General features: G+C 37.9%; 1 pseudogene; it reads right to left on the bottom strand.

Annotated features, from left to right (window-relative positions):
* LOC122674124 overlaps window positions 1-17,015 on the bottom strand; it is a 60,499-nt pseudogene that overhangs the window by 25,135 nt on the left and 18,349 nt on the right.

Here is a 17,015-nt window from a genome sequence, read left to right as displayed (position 1 = left end):
TACTCATTGTTAAAATTTTTCACCTCTTGGCTAATTCCTAAGTATTTTATTACTTTTGATACTATTGTAAATGAAATTGTTTTGTAATACCCTTTCAGACTGTTGACTGTTAGTACATAGAAATGCAACTGATTTTGTGTATTGACTTTGTATCCTACTAAATTTATTGATTTTTCCATTCTTTCACTTTCAATTTTTTGTGTCTTTGAATCCAAAGTGAGTTTTAGGTATACAACTTAAAACCAGACCATGTGTTTTCATCCATTCTGCCAAACTTTTCTTTTGATTGGAAAGTATAATTCAGTTACATTTAGTATTTATAGATACGAAGTGATGTCTGTCATTTTTCTATTTGCTTTCTATATGCCTTGCAGCTTTTTCTTTTCTTTTTTTTTGGCTTTCATTTCCTACATCACTGTCTTATTTTATGTTTAGTTGATTTCTTTGCATTGAAATGTTTAAATTCATTCTCAATTATATATATATTATGCAGGTATTTTCTTTATGCTTACCATGGGAATTATATTTCACATTCCTAACTCTTTAAATTTATATCACATTAACTTCAATAACACAAAAAAACTCTTCTTTACAACTCATCCCTGTCCCTCTCAGTTATCAATGTCAAAAAAATTTATCTTTATACACAGTGTACCCAAAACCATAAACTAATAACTCTTTTAAATGCATTAGTTTCTTAAATTATATATTTATAGAAAACAAGATTTGAAGTTGCAAACCAAAGTTACAATACTAGTTTTCATTAATAAGAATTTTTTTTTTTTTTTTTGTCTTTAAACATACTGGTCTCTTAAATCCTGTATAAAACAAAAAGTGTGGTTAAGAACCATTGTTATAATCATATTCCTTATTTATCTGACTATTTGAGGTATTTATTTCCAGTACAACGTTGAGTCACTATCTAGTGACTTTTCATTTCACTTTGCAGGACTCTTGAACATTTCTTACAAGGCAGGTCTAGTGGTCAACTCACTCAGTTTTGGTTTATATGGAAATGTTTTAATTTCTCCCTTAATTTTGAAGGACACTTTTGCCAGATATAAAGTCCTTGGTTGAGAAACTTTTTTTTTTTTTTTTTTCATTTGGAACTTTTGATTATACAAGCCGACTGGTATCCAGCCTCCAAAATTTACGATGAGAAATCTGCTGTTATCAAGGACCACTTGAATTGATAATTCACTTCTCTTACTGTCTTCAAGATTTTCTTTTTGTCTCTGGCTTTTGAAATTTTGATCATAATTTGTCCCAATAGGCCTTTTGATTTACCTTGTATGGAGTTTGTTGAGCTTCTTGGCTATTGATACTAATGTTTTTCATAAAATTTGGTAAGTTGTCTTGCATTATTTCTTCAAATATGCCCTCTACTCTTCATTGTCTTCTCCTTTGAGATTCCCACAACACACATGTGGGTCCCCTTGATAATGTCTTGCAGTTCCTTCAGGCTAGCTCACTTTTTTTCAATATTCTTTCGTTCTGTTACCCTGACTTGACAAATTTTATTGTCTTATCTTTATGTTTATTTGGCTTATTTCTTCTGTCTGTTCAAATCTGTCTTTGAATCCCTCTAGCAATTTCTAATTTTAGTTATTGTATTTTTCAGCTCTAGAATTTGTTTTTCATTTCTTTTAAAGTTTTATGTCTCTTCAATGATATTTCCATTTTGCTCATACATTACTTTCTTGACTTTCTCTTATCTGTCTTTAGTTCTTTGAGCATGTTTTAATAACTGCTTTAAAGATTTTACCTAATTAGATATGCCAGCAGGAGTTTTTCAGGAACAATGTCTATTGATTTATTTTTCTCCTTTGAATGAACCATATTTTCATGTTTCTTTGTAGGCCTTATTATATTTTTGTTGAAAACTGGACATTTGAATCTAATAATGTGGTAACTCTTGAAATTATATTCTTTGCCTTCCCCAGGCTCATTGCTATTGCTATGCTTTCACTTTTTTGAAACTATTTATTTTAATTGGAGGATAATTACTTCACAATATTTTGATTTTTTTTTTTTTTTTGGCCATACATCAACATGAATTGGCAACATGTATACATATGTCCCCTCCTGTCCTGAAACTCTCTCTCACCTCCCTTCCTACCCTCTGGGTTGTCCCAGAGCACCAACTTTGGGTGCCCTGCTTCATGCATTGAACTTTCACTGCTGCTGCTGCTGCTAAGTCACTTCAGTCGTATCCAACTCTGTGTGACCCCAGAGACAGCTGCCCACCAGGCTCCCCCGTCCCTGGGATTCTCCAGGCAAGAACACTGGAGTGGGTTGCCATTTCCTTCTCCAATGCAAGAAAGTGAAAAGTGAAAGTGAAGTCTCTCAGTCGTGTCTGACTCTTAGCAACCCCATGGAGTGGAGGCCACCAGGCTCCTCTGTCCATGGGGTTTTCCACTAGTCATCTATTGTACATATGGTAATGCCCTTATTTCAATGCCATTCTTTCAAATCATCCCACCCTCACCTTTCCCCACTGAGTCCAAAACTCTGTTCTTTACATCTGGGTCTCCTTTGTTGCCCTGCATGTAGGATCATCAGTACCATCTTTGCATTTGTCTTTCTCTTTCTGCCTTACTTCACTGTGTATAATAGGCTCCAGGTTCATCCACCTCATAAGAACTGACTTGAATGTGATACTTTTTATAGCTGAGTAATATTCTATTGCTTTTGCTTTTTAATTACTGTTGGTTCCCTGACACTCTGTTATGCTCTCTGTCTGAAGAGGGAAAACAGGGAGGCCTGGGCTTTGCAATTCCTCAGGATTTCAGTACACTCAACTTTGCTGCTCCCTTCCAGCTAGCCAGAAGAGGCTCCAGGAGAGATGGGAGACAGGTCAAGGGAGAAACTAGGTCTGCCTTTCCCTTTGTGTCTCTTCCAGGCAGCCAAAATCCACCATTTCAGACTCTTCATAATTCTAGATTTTCTGGGATACTCTGGCTTTGGAGTCTGGGAGCATCAGCTCACCATTTGTACCTCCAGTCCAGTTACTGTATTTTTTGTTGGCATTTCCCCACAATCCCGTTCACCTTTTCAGCTATGGATGCATACACAATTTCCTATATTACTTATGCAATACAAAAAGCCCCTCTATTTGAAATGCTTCAAATAGTTATGATTGTCCTGTTAGACCCTGATTGATACAGAGGCAATTGCTTTAATCCAGGCCAGAAATGATCCTGGTTGGGCCAGGATTTAATGGCCAGAGACTAAAATAGAAAAACGGAAAAACAATCACAACTCGGGGATGGGGGAAACTTCCAAAAAGATATAATTACTCTCAGAGAGATACAAAAAATGCACTATAAACATGAAAGAACAGAATACTATGATAAAAAAATTTAAAAAAACAAGGCAAAACTATTTAAAGTTATTTAAATATGATAGCTTAAAAAAGAACTCAAATGAAGGATGCTATGGACTGAATATTTATGTCCTCCTAAAATTCATAGCTTGAAGCCTTAACACCCAATGTGATGGTCCTCGGAGATGGGTCTTTGGGAGGGACTTTTCCATGACTGGATTGTGTCATTATAAGAAAAAGGAGACCAGAGCCTTCTCTCTCTCTCTCTCTCTCTCTGCCATATGAGGAAACAGCAATAAGATGACTGTCTGCAAACCATAAGGAGAGTGATCATTAAATACCAGATTTGCCGGCATCATTATCTTGGACACCAGCTTCTAGAACAGTAAGAAATTGAGTTTGCTGTTTAAGCCACCCAGTCTATGGTTATTTTTGTTATAGCCTCCTGAACTGACTAAAACAAAGGAATTTGCAAGGAAGTCTAAGAAACTCCCAGAAAGCAAATCAAAACAAAGGCAGAGACTAAAATTATCAGAGATGGAAAATCAGGGAGCAATCTAGACAGTAGAAAGGACATTACTAAACAAATAATTTGCTATTTACTCAACTTTCAGATCTGTAGGAAAATGGCAACTGCCCAATATCAAATATTCCCACACAACTTCCCACACATGCATGATTAAAAACACACAGGAGATATACCTTCAGCATCACCAGAAAAGAGATTACCAAACCTATAAACCAAATTCCAAATCCACGCAGCTTCCACCACCACCAAGTTTTTGAGTGTGATGAGGAGGAAAGGAAAGATGAGAGAATCTGTACCAGCAGAGAGGACCACGGGGGACACAGAAAAGCAGAACAAATCACCAAAAGTACTGACGAAGTTAGGACCTGGAAAATTATAGAGAAGGACTTGGAAATGTCTGAGACCAGAATGGTAGCTATAACAAAGTAGTGCTTCATGGAAAAGGGAGAAAAGAAAGGGGAGATGGGAAGGAGAATTAGGTCTTCTGGTGGAATAATGGTGCATTAATATCACATGTACTAACAATGCAGAAAGAATGCAGCTAAAATGGAAAGAGGGGAAAGCAGGATCAGATCATTAATTACTATATAGGTAATAAGTAAGAAACAAGGATACCTCTAAAAACTCCAGATGGGATAGTAAAATATTGAAAAAGAAAAAGGGTAAATTAGGAACACAATAAAGAAACTTCTAGATAGTACATGCTTCTTTACTAACTACCACATGAAAATATTTAAGAACAAGAAAGACATACCAAAGAAATATCTCAGTAGAACACACTCAATTCCTTTAGGATTGATTGGACTGATCTCCTTGCTGTCCAAGAGACTCTCAAGAGTCTTCCCCAACACCAAGTTTTGAAAGTATATGATAAAATACTTTGCAATAAACAGTGAGATTTGCAGATACTTTTTATGAAATTAGACACATTTGTAGTATAATATTAACAAGAAGCACATCTGCTTTATATTTCAACAGCTTTGAAAGTACTCAAAAATTTTACCAAATAATTATAATTTTAAACATATTTAACAATGGAACTTATTACAATACCTACATATGGGAAGAAAATCCAAAATGGAAGGGATACTCATTATTTTCAAAAGCAAAAATTGTGAAAAAAAAATTAAACAAGTGTAAAGTAATGATAATACATCTATGTGATAAAATTGTTGTTCAGTCTCCCAGTCATGTAGGGATGTTTGGGATCCCATGGACTACAGCAAACCAGCACTCCCTCTGCCTCACTATTGCCCAGAGATTGCCAAAGTTTATGTCCATTATATCAGTGATGCCGTCTAGCCATCTCATCCTCTGTCACCCTCTTCCCTTTCTGCCTTCAATCTTTCCCAGCATCAGGGTGTTTTTCAATGAATCAGGTAACCAAAGTATTGGAACTTCAGCTTCAGTATCAGTCCTTTCAACAAATTCAGGATTGATTTCCTTTAGGATTGATTGGTTTGATCTCCTTGCTGTGCAAGGGACTCTCAACAGTCTACCTCTGCACCACGTTTTGAAAGTATGTGATAAAATACTTTGCAATAAATGGTGAGATTTGTAGATATATTTTATGAAATTAGACACATTTATAGTATAATAGTGCATAAAAATAATGTATAAAAGTCAAATATGCAAAGAAAAATAAATAAAATTTTGGATTATTCAATAAAATTAGCATATTTATTGTTATTTTTGAACTGTATGGTTATTTTTGCACATTTTCACATATCAATGATTTCCAAATTTCTCCAATAGCACTTTCATAATGAAGAAAGTAAAGGGATAACATAGAAAGATTACAAAAGGAAATTAAGTAAGACATTATTAGATGCTTTTGAACTGTGGTTTTGGAGAAGACTCTTGAGAGTCCTTGGACTGCAAGAAGATCCAACCAGTCCACCCTAAAGGAGATCAGTCCTGGGTGTTCATTGGAAGGACTGATGCTGAAGCTGAAACTCCAGTACTTTGGCCACCTCATGCGAAGAGTTCACTCATTGGAAAAGACCCTGATGCTGGGAGGGATTGGGGGCAGGAGGAGAAGGGGAGGACAGAAGATGAGATGGCTGGATGGCATCACCAACTCGATGGACATGAGCTTGAGTAAACTCCGGGAGTTGGTGATGGACAGGGAGGCCTGGCGTGCTACGACTCATGGGGTCGCAAAGAGTCGGACAGGACTGAGTGACTGAACTGAACTGAACTGATTAGACCCTAGAAAATAGAACTTGCTATATCTAGAAACCATGAAATGATAAAATAAATTAGATAAATAGGCAAATGGCATAATCTAGTGAGTCACATTTTATAAGAATATGATACAGTAAACAAGCACACGGGAAAATGCCCAGTCTCAGACAGGAGCACAAAGAAAAACAGTGTAAAATCAGTAAGATAAAGAATAAGACATCGTCTTGACAAACTGAAATGAAGCAGAAACTTAAAATCTTTGGAGTAAAAATTGGAATGAGACCTACTGAAAGTAAATATATTCATTGCGTATGTATTTGTGTGCATGTGCACACACATATATGTATAAACACACCCATTGTTCCTCATCAGTAATTGAACAACTCCATCTCTAGATTTCTACACTAAGCACCCAGTTCCAAAATAGATAATGCTTTCTCACAAGGCAAACCAAAATATACTAACAGGAAAAACCAAAAATATATAACTGGAAAATGGCAAGTTGAATCACACACACATACACACATGTACACACAGACATATATAGACACATTCACATATGACAGAAATACTATTCACCCAGTTACAAATTGTGTTTAAAATTTTTCAATAAAAATATCTGAAAAGGAAAAAGCATACAGTTGTATACAATGTTTAACAAAACACAAAATTTTGCAACCATGTAAATTAAAAAGTAACAGTTAATATTCACGTAATACTGTATGTTGAGCATTGCTCAATGCTTCATACATTTAAGTTTGTTCAATCTTCACAACTCTATGAGTAAGTAAAGTATTGCCCCAATCTTATAGATAATGGTACATCTAAAACTTCATAAACTAAAAACTTACAAAATTTCATACACTAAAAATTGCATATAATAAATTTGAATTATAACAAATATTAGAAAGAGAACATGATGGCAGTGGAGTAGGTGGACGTGGAGTACATCTCTCTCCACAGATACATCAGGAATGCATCTTCAGACACAGAAGTGCATGCAGAACACCAGCTGAGAATGAACAGGAGTACCTGACCAGCAGAAAAGAATATATAGAACCACACAAAACTCAGTAGGACAAAGGAAATGGGGAGGGGGGGGGGGACAGGAGTGTTAGTAGGACTGCACCTGCCCTCAGCGGGTGGGGGAACTGAATCAGGAGTCCAATCCCCACATCATGGCAACTGTTTGAGTCAGAGGAGAAACAAGAAAGGTTGAGAGTGAAACAGCTGATCTCTGGCAGCCTAAATGGAATGAGAATCAGACAGTTCTTGCTGCAGCTATACATACACCAGACAGGGATGCAGGTCCCAGGAAGGCATAGCAGGTAGGAGTTTGAGTTGAGGGATTGTGGAGTAAACCCAGGGTGAGGGCTGCTATTGACTGTGGAGAGACAGATCGAGGGGATGCAAGGAAGGAGATGGTGGTGGGAAATGCCTGTGGCGGGAAGCTGAGCAGCCATGGAAGCAAGGCGATACTGCTGAGTCACACACAGGAGGTGGAACCATCACCATAGCTTCTCTCTCCCCAGCTGCCAGCATCAGCAGCTGAACAATAGAGAGGCTGGCCCATCAAATACCTGATGCACCCACCCAGGGTGCTCCTTTGAGTGACTGATGTGCCGAAGAACAGAGTAAGACCCTACCCAGGGTGCCCCTTTAAGTGCCTGACAAGCTGATCTACAGAGAAGGACCCCAGCCAGGGAGGCCCCTCCATGTGCCTGATGTTTCAAATAACACAGAAGGACCCCAGGCAAGGGAGCCTTCTAAGTGCCTGAAAAGGCAGAGCTTTGGAGAAAAACCGATAGAGGACTTCTGATTGCTAGCTGTAAGAGGCTCAAAAAAGAACTCTGATAGGCCCATAACTCTTCCTTTCTTTCCTTTCATCTCAACATATTGGTTAGTTTTGTTTTCATTGCTTTATTCCCCAATTAGCACTTTGTTTTAGTTTGGTTTTCCAGTTCGTGCTTTAGTTAGTTTTGTTCTTAACTGGTAGGTATAATTTTTGGTTCACATTGTTTGCCAGGTCAATTTATTGTACTTTATTTTTGTTGGACTGTTTTGATTTTGCTTATGTGTGTAAGTGTATATGTGTATATTCAGTCATACTTATTGTTGTTAAAAACCTCTGCCTCTAATTTGGGCTTTTGCAGTTCTGTGGAGATTTCCTGTTTCCTTTTTTTTTTTTGTCGTTGTTCTTCTTCCTTTTTATCACTTTTCTTTTTCTTTTCTCTCTTTTATAATTTTAAGTTTTAATTTTTAAACCTATTATATTTCTCCTACATTTATTCCTTTGTTTGCTTTTCCTACGGTTCTTTTCCCCTTGCAGTTAATCTTTAATGTTTATGAATCCTCTTCACCTACCTCTATTCAACTTTGCCAATCTATTCTTTTCTTTTATTTCCTTTCCTCTCAACATATTTGTTAGTTTTGTTTTCATTGCTTTCCTCCACACTTTGCACCTTGTTTTAGTGTTGTTTTGAAGTTTATGCTTTAATTAGTTTTGTTCTAAACTGGCAAATATAATTTCTGATTTCCTTTGTTCGCTGGGTCAATCTAATTAGCCTTATTTTTCTTGGACTCTTTTGGCTTTGCTTATGAGTATATATACGTGTATATGCATATATTCCACTATTTTAAGCATTATTTGCCTGATTTTGTAACTGCCATTTGTGTGGGATTCCTTTTTGGTTTCTTGTTTTTGGATATTTGTTTTAATCTCATGTAATGCCATAACAAACCACTTGTGGAATCTTTGTTCCTGACCAGAGATCAAGCCCTGAGCTTCATGGATTTCATGGATTTCATGAGCTTCATGGATTTCATGAGTTCATGGATTGGAAGAATCAATATTGTCAAAATGGCTATACTACCCAAAGCAATCTATAGATTCAATGCACTCCCTATCAAGCTACGAACAGTATTTTTCACAGAACTAGAACAAATAATTTCACAATTTGTATGGAAATACAAAAAATCTCGAATAGCCAAAGCAATCTTGAGAAAGAAGAATGGAAATGGAGGAATCAACCTGCCTGACTTCAGACTCTACTACAAAGCCACAGTCATCAAGACAGTATGGTACTGGCACAAAGACAGAAATATAGATCAATGGAACAAAATAGAAAGCCCAGAGATAAACCCATGAACCTATGGACACCTTATCTTCAACAAAGGAGGCAAGAATATACAATGGAGAAAAGACAACCTCTTTAACAAGTGGTGCTGGGAAAACTGGTCAACCACTTGTAAAAGAATGAAACGAGAACACTTTCTAACACCATACACAAAAATAAACTCAAAATGGATTAAATATCTAAATGTAAGACCAGAAACTATAAAACTCCTAGAGGAGAACATAGGCAAAACACTCTCCGACATAAATCACAGCAGGATCCTCTATGACCCACCTCCCAGAATATTGGAAATAAAAGCAAAAATAAACAAATGGGACCTAATGAAACTTAAAAGCTTTTGCACAACAAAGGAAACTATAAGTAAGGTGAAAAGACAGCCCTCAGATTGGGAGAAAATAATAGCAAATGAAGAAACAGACAAAGGATTAATCTCAAAAATATACAAGCAACTCCTGCAGCTCAATTCCAGAAAAATAAATGACCCAATCAAAAAATGGGCCAAAGAACTAAACAGACATTTCTCCAAGGAAGACATACAGATGGCTAACAAACACATGAAAAGATGCTCAACATCACTCATTATCAGAGAAATGCAAATCAAAACCACAATGAGGTACCATTACACTCCAGTCAGGATGGCTGCTATCCAAAAGTCTACAAGCAACAAATGCTGGAGAGGGTGTGGAGAAAAGGGAACCCTCTTACACTGTTGATGGGAATGCAAACTAGTACAACCACTATGGAGAACACTGTGGAGATTTCTTAAAAAACTGGAAATAGAACTGTCATATGATCCAGCAATACCACTTCTGGGCATACACACTGAGGAAACCATATCTGAAAGAGACACGTGCACCCCAATGTTCATCACAGCACTGTTTCTAATAGCCAGGACATGGAAGCAACCTAGATGTCCATCAGCGGACGAATGGATAAGGAAGCTGTGGTACATATACACCATGGAACATTACTCAGCCATTAAAAAGAATTCATTTGAATCAGTTCTAATGAGATGGATGAAACTGGAGCCCATTATACAGAGTGAAGTAAGCCAGAAAGATAAAGATCATTACAGCATACTAACACATATATATGGAATTTAGAAAGATGGTAATGATAACCCTATATGCAAAACAGAAAAAGAGACACAGATGTACAGAACAGACTTTTGGACTCTGTGGGAGAAGGCGAGGGTGGGATGTTTCGAGAGAACAGCATGAACATTATCTATAGTGAAACAGATCACCAGCCCAGGTGGGATGCATGAGACAAGTGCCCGGGCCTGGTGCACTGGGAAGACCCAGAGGAATCGGGTGGAGAGGGAGGTGGGAGGGGGGGATCGGGATGGGGAATACATGTAACTCCATGGCTGATTCATATCAATGTATGACAAAACCCACTGCAATGTTGTGACGTGGTTGGCCTCCAACTAATAAAAATAAATGAAAAAATAAATAAATAAATAAAAAGAAAAGAAATACCAAGGCCTCCTAATCTTTCAAATTATATAAGACATTTTTATACTACATTAATAATTATAATATTAATTATATAATACATACTACAATCCAATTACTACTTCTTGTTTTCCTTCAAAGTGATATAGCAGAGTGCTACAAACTTAATTTTTCGCCAAAAACAACTATAAAGAGATTTGTTTTCAATGGTCCTTAAGATCTTTTTTAAAATTTAGATTAAAAAAATCCACATCTAGTCATAATTGCTTCTCGATTGAATTCTACCTTACATTCTAAAAAATATTCTTAGTCCCCAAAGTATCAGAAACTATCACCTGAATAAAATAATGTGTGTATTTTTAAGGTAAATGCTGGCTCTGCAACTCAGATTGTGATTTTCAATAAACCACAGAACCAAGACTGTGCAAAAAAGACATGATTATCTCAGGTTAACACCTTTAAGAATCAAGACAACAGAGGGAAAGGTACCTGGTGAAATGCATCAGGATTCCCAGAATTAAAAATCAAGGGTAATTTTTCTTCTAATTCTCATACTATTTCTGGCCAGACAGAATTCACCAAAAAATCATAGCTGGGAACAGTATTGCCCTTTTCACTGTAAGATAAGAGAAAAATTTCAGTCAAATACACCAGAAACATCTCCTTACAAAAAGCAAAATTCCACTGTGGTGTTTTATTAAAATAAAAGTTCCTCAGCCTAAAATTTACTTCAACCTTTTAACAACTGTATTTGTCAATTACTTTGTTTTTAGGCTCAAACTTCTATTTCACTCCTTGATCGCATTCTCACCTAGAACCTGACACATCCTCTGTGTCCTGACTCCTACAATTATCACATAGCAGACAGCTGGGGTCAAGGATAATGGAAAACTATGCCGACTTGCCATGGCACAGTTTTCTCCCCTTAAATGGGTTACCATGTTTATACACTATCTTGAAAAAGCAGCAATCTAATACCACAAGAAAAGCAATCTTTGTATTCAACCTTAACATCACGCAGCTCTAAAACACTGTAAATCACACTAATTTACCAATTACTAACAGCTTTGCAACTCAGCTATCTCTGATTACCTCCAGGTCTAATGTTCTATGACTATTTCATGTAAAATCTGGATTACAAATCTTAATACAAAATAACTGATAACATTCATGGTTTTCATATGCACATGTTTTATTTTGCATTGTCAGCAAAAAGGCCAAATTCTGAGTTTCCAATTAACACACTTAGGTGAGAGAGAACACTGAGAGAAAATCATGCTCTCAGGAGCCACAGCACTGGAGTTCAAATCTCGGGTCATTTAACTTCTGTGTTTTGGTTTCCTCATCTTTAAAATCATAGGGTCATTATATGGAATAAGATTTGTAAAGCATTTAGGATGGCATACAGTTTGTAAAGCATTTAGCACTAATTGGAGAAGGAAATGGCAGCCCACTCCAGTGTTTTTGCCTAGAGAATCCCAGCGATGGGGGAGCCTGGTGGGCTGCCGTCTATGGGGTCGCACAGAGTTGGACACGACTGAAGCGACTTAGCAGCAGCAGCAGCAGCAGCATGTAGTAAGTGCTATGTTAATAGTGTTAAATACACAGTACATAGATTAAAAAGGTGGGTTCCTTAAGTTTCTCTGTACTTAAAAATCTGTAAATATCTTTAGGCAACACCATCTCACTGACCTACCCACTTTGCTGCATTCTTAACATGCTCTATATTAAGGTAATTTTCTTTATATTCAATGAGGGAAAGGAGATGCCTATGTCCCACATACCCAATTCCACATATCATATCATATACTTTTAATCACAATAAGAACTAACTCTAATAAGATATAGGAAGAGAGAACAAAATTGAAGATTTTAGAATACAAATGCACATAATATGAGCAACAATGAATGACAAGATCACCTCATTTCCAAACTAAATATACAATTAAAGCCTCAAAAGGAAAATTTAAATCTGCAAGATCAACAATTAGAAAAGCTAATTTACGTTCTCTGGAAAATAACTTCTGACATCACTGGTGTTGCTGGGTATAAAGAGCACCCAAAGGCAGATGCAGAGCAAGGGAGGGTCCAAGGCAACAAGACGATGTGGTGTGAAGCAAAGGCAGATGACCTACCAAGGTACAGTCTAGATACTCAAATTTCTGAGCTTTCTACATGAGTTCTGCCACCCTGACAACTGTGGAAAAGAACAAACATGTGAGGCATGAAACTTGACATTTCAAGACCAAAACTAGGCTTGTCAAATCTAATGATTGGTTGTTTCGTTACTGTGGCCTCTTTAATTTCACATGATGACTTCTATTAAGTTCTTACCCCAAATCCAAATCTAAATAAATCTTGACGATTATTACACAAAAGTGGCAAAACAAAGCTTCATCTGAAATCATCTAGTGGAAACAGAGACGGTACTTCCCAGTAAATCAGCACATTTATTCCCCAGGTTTCTCTTTTCAAAGAAAAAAATTTCAAGACTAAAAATAATTTTCACTCCATGAAGAAAGGGACTTGATTTGCCTTTCTAATGCTGCAAATTGACTGAGTCTTTCATTTCGCAAACACTGGATAATTGCTGTCTTAAGACACTGTGCCAGGGGTGGGGAGTATGGGCTGTGCAGGATGGGAGCAAGCTGTTAAGATGGAAACTAGTCCTCAACAGAAGTGAGAGCAACACGCAATCGCCTGCAGAGAACAGGATGAAAGCCAGACTTCAGGATGAAGGTGAGAGGTCTCTTGAAGGAAGTGGTATCTGAGTTGGGGCTTCACAAGGGATGACAGATCAACAAAAAGAAAGGGAAAGGCAGAGGACTCTGAGGAAAAACACAGACCCACCAAATGTGTGCCGGGGACCAGCAGAGCAAGGGAAGCCCACAGAGTGCCACACACAAGGACCACTGAGGCCGGAGTGCGCAGGGCCTCGTACGCCGCATCAAGACACCTAGACTTTCCTCCACACGCAACAAGCAGCCACTAAAGACTTAGGAAGAAGGCAGTGCCTACATATCAGAATTGTGGGTCAATGTCACAGCCGAAGGGCAGAGGGGAAGGGTGAGAAGGGAGAGGGTGGAGGCAGGGAGAGGAGGTGGGCAGATCCTGTTATTCTGGATAAAACTATGACAAAGGCCCGGATCAGGCCAGTGGTGATGGTGAAAGGCAGCCAGGTATTTATGAAACAAAGCGAAAAGTATGGAAATCAGGCAAGAGGAGGGAAAACTGAAGATGACTTTAACCACAATTAATATAAAACTTGTTGAATTACACGGAATTCATATTTATAAACAGATTACAACATCAGAATAATGGAAGGAAACCAACTTTTATTTCACATGTAATTGAGGAAAAAGTACACAAAAGGGGAAAATATGGGTTGTGAATTCACAAAGATGTACCCTTTACCTCTGCCCTACTCATTACGGTTTCCTTCTGAGGCGATGACCCACACCCACCTCATAGTGCCATGCTAACAATTCACCGGGGGAGCGCATATGAACCCGACCCAAAGGAGGCAGCAATAATCAGCAGGCGCAAGTTCTGAGTACAGCTGCTTAAACTACCTTGAGATGGCTCCTCCTGTGACCTCTCGAAGAAGGCGGCAGCGATGGGGAACGAACTCCAAGAGTTTATCATACATGAGCTGGAGATCACTCAGACGACTATCAACAATCTGCTCTAGAATCACCTATTAAACGAACAGCATTTTAAAAAAGCGTCTCAAAGAGAGGTATGAATTACACACTACAGGAAAAATAGAGAAAACCTCAAAAGTATGCTTCTTCATGCCCCCTCCTCCCCAGCTAACATGTTTTCTAACAGTAACAGCTATACTCCGAACTAGTTTCCAGATTTGGAAGCACAGCTCTGACCCAGGGGAGACACAGGCTGGGTGACAGAGACTGGCCTGAAGCCGGAAAGCAAAGCACATTTGCCTCCTCCCCTCCCTAGACTGAAAACAAAATAAAATGACAATTTCCCATAACAACAGACCCTCCCTGTACTGACCTTGGCCTTTTCTTCTACCATAATTTAGATCAAGGGAAGGTGTGAGACAGAGAAAGATGGAAATATATATTTTATTTTACTTTATTATTTTATCTTTTGTGTTAAGGTTGAGAGTCAAGAGGTTAATGACAAGATAAGCATATGAATTAAAAAAAAAATAAAATGTGGCCTTGGTTTATTTAGTATGCCACTGAAACATCAAATGTTTCTCTCATTTAGCACATTAGGTTCAGTTCAATGAAAAAGGCATAAGTTAGTAACGATTTTCACTTACTGAGACAGAAATAATATAGGTAATTTGTCTTTTTCATTCTTATCAAGTTAGGTAAGAAATATAACAGGATAGGAAGAGAGGAAACTGACAGATCATTTACTTTTAGTAACTCTAATAACAGCTGAAAGGATTACTGAAGTTAATCCTTACATTTCATTTTTATCAATGGGATTCCGTTTCCCCCATTTATAAATGGGAGGCTTTCATCCCAAAGTCATGGTGAACAAGGCTTTGTACTCACTGGACAGAAAGAGCACCCACACGGACAGAGGACTGAAGAGAGTCTGCAAACACTGAGGATGGGCCTGTGACTTTTATCAGTTTGAACCAGATGAAGCTGCCACTTTTGTGTGTCAGAAAACGTTGAGTATTGGCAACTTCATATGGTACAGTCTACATCCTGGCTGCTCAAAGACAGAATATGCTTACTTTCCAAAGTGTAACTGCATCCTTGGAGATGAAGGACACTGGATAGTGAGGTTTTGGACTTAGGGTATTACACTGCTAATTTGCCTATGAAAGTCCTGCATCAGTGACTATTTCCTCCCTCCCACCTTCCTGGCTAAGAGACTCCTCAGTATTCAAGACTTAGGCCACATCTCTGTGAAGACAACCTTCAGCACAGACTTTCCATGGTCAGGGTTTCAGCAGGCTCCCTTACCAGGAACTTACACTGCGGTTTTGGTATCTGCTTACTTGTTCCATTTTACCCACTAGACCAATAGTTAAAAATTTACTTTAAGAATTTAGTGGCAAATAATTTACATACCATAAAACTGACCTAAAAATGTTTTGATACATTCCTTCTCCCTAGGCAAGACCCTCCTCCCACTAAATTAACATGATCCCTGGGCTACAGCATCACTAAAAAACACTGAGAAGGTGCCTGACTCCTGCATGCCGGTTGTCACCACCAGGGACCAACCTTTTCTTTCAACTGATGGTACTACAGTAACTGAGAATCTTTACAGAAAGGCCTCTAAACTACCCCTTACACCCAGTAAAGCATCCAAGACAGAGCAGATGCTCTATGAACATCTGCTGAATGGAGGCCTTATCCAACAGTACACAAACCTCATCTACGTACGGTTTCATGAGGACTTGACCAACTGACGCCTCTGCATCCCGTGTCTTGTCAATTGTGGCCTAAGTCTGTAAGCAGTGCCGAATAGTATCGACATTGGAAGTCTGAAGACCTTCTAACAGGAGGCTTTCCAGTGACTGTTGTAACATGGCTTTAATACCAGCTATACGCTGCAAGAAAGACAGGTTAAAAAGCTCCAGTTGTAATCATTTCTAAAGATCCAGACACACACATAACAAATTTCTTATCCCAACAGAAGATATGTAAAATTAAATATTAACATTTTCTGGAGAGGAACAATGAATCTCTCCTCCTCCTCACATCTCTTTGTAAGTTAATCTTTGCTGTATCAAAGGATTTAGATATCACTTTAGAATGAGGTTCTTTTAAGCTACAGAGTAAATCTGGCAAACATCATGATTCTAAAGTCCAGTCAAGAGTTTTGGATAAGTTAATTCTGACTAAATCATATAGTGTGTCAAGTTACATGAAATTTAGAATTAATTTTACCCTTATAACTCAGAGCATATGCCTGTATCTTTACACAGAATCTATGTGTGACACTTAGGAGGCAGGGGCCTAGAAAACACAAACTGAAAGAGAAAATTCAAAGCTAGTTTCAAAATCCTGCAGATCAACAACTGTCAGAACAATACAGGCATACCCTGGCGATACTGCAGGTGTGGTTCTAGGCCACCACAATAAATTGATTACTACACAATAAAGCCAGTTATGGGGGTTTCTTGGATTCTCAGCAGATATAAAGCATATGTTTATACCATACTACATACAGTATATTGAGTTGGCAAAAGCATTATGTGTAAAACAAACAAGATATAGACTTTAATTACTTTAATTAAAACATGCTTTATTGCTAAAAAATGCAACCATCATGTGACCCTTCAGTAAGCTATTATCATTTTGCTGGTGGAGGTGTGAAATACTGTGAAAACTACCAGAATGAGATACAGAGATAACAGCACTTGAAGTGAGCAAGTGCTGTTA

The sequence above is a fragment of the Cervus elaphus genome, chromosome 18, assembly GCF_910594005.1.
Source record: "Cervus elaphus chromosome 18, mCerEla1.1, whole genome shotgun sequence".
NCBI lineage: Eukaryota > Metazoa > Chordata > Mammalia > Artiodactyla > Cervidae > Cervus > Cervus elaphus.
This window is presented reverse-complemented; position numbering and strand designations above follow the sequence as displayed.